Source organism: Trachymyrmex septentrionalis, unplaced genomic scaffold, assembly GCF_001594115.1.
Source record: "Trachymyrmex septentrionalis isolate Tsep2-gDNA-1 unplaced genomic scaffold, Tsep1.0 scaffold107, whole genome shotgun sequence".
Classification (NCBI taxonomy): domain Eukaryota; kingdom Metazoa; phylum Arthropoda; class Insecta; order Hymenoptera; family Formicidae; genus Trachymyrmex; species Trachymyrmex septentrionalis.
In genome coordinates, this window is record NW_017304196.1 from 1,411,592 (window position 1) to 1,412,595 (window position 1,004).

The following is a 1,004-nucleotide window of genomic DNA, read 5'->3' on the forward strand; positions in this document are numbered from 1 at the left end:
ATAATAAAAACTGAACGAAATTTTAATATTGGAAAAGCTTGAACTTATCGAAAGTGATAGAAAATATCGAGCACATATCGGTGCACTTTTGTTAAGTCAGAGTAACAGCTGGGCAGTTTTCTTCTTATAGGAAAAAGTAAGTTTCGGCATTTGCACTAATAAGATTATTCGCTGACTTTAATCTCAAAGTTCGTCGATAGTTGTTTCAAACGCTGGGAATCCGCTACTACTCGCCTTTAATCTTGTTATCCTTGTGGAATTTGACGATCATTACGTGCTTAACTAATAGAATTTCCTGCCTAAGCGATTTCGCAATTTGCAGACTATGATCTGCACAATTTGCCGAGTGTAAATTATTACTAATTAAAAGAAAAAAGCACCCGTCGCATTTTTCGATCCAGAACTAGTTTTTAAATTCAATAAATTCAATATTACCGAGCTGGAATCCTTTCTCTCTTGACGGTGACAGTAAGAGAGAGAGAGAGAGAAAAAAAAAATAAAAATAGAACTGCACGTAGTGCGTTATTGCAAGAACTGATAGAAAAAGTTTGAACTACGTTTTTTTTTCATCATCACGCGTTCTCATTTCCACTACTGCGCGTCGACGCGACTAAATGAAAATTACTTGTATAATCTCGAACATTGAACGAGCTCGACTATACTTTTGCGAGAATACGTGAATTTTTTGTGATGTGAAAAAACTACCAGCCGTTTAAATCTTCTCTTATGGAAAATCTAAATCCTGTCACTCTTCCTTTCATGTGTAAAAATGTGTAAAAATGTGTAAAACAACGTAACACGCAATGCAATCATAGAAAATATGTATGAAAGAGAGAAAGAGGTCTCTCAAAAAGCGTATTTCTGTTAGATTTTTTGTAAATGGTCAGCGTACTTTTTAGTAAATCGATCACCGGCATCTTTCTTTTTTTAAGTGGTTAGCATTTTTTGCCATAGTCCATCAAAATGGAAGAGAGGCCTTCTACCCTGCAAGATTCATTTACTAA

At 35.0% G+C, this 1,004-nt stretch overlaps 1 protein-coding gene across 1 annotated transcript in view; it reads left to right on the forward strand.

The window, feature by feature from the left end:
* LOC108747204 (nose resistant to fluoxetine protein 6) overlaps window positions 1–1,004 on the forward strand; it is a 26,397-nt gene that overhangs the window by 9,859 nt on the left and 15,534 nt on the right. The window lies entirely within an intron of this gene.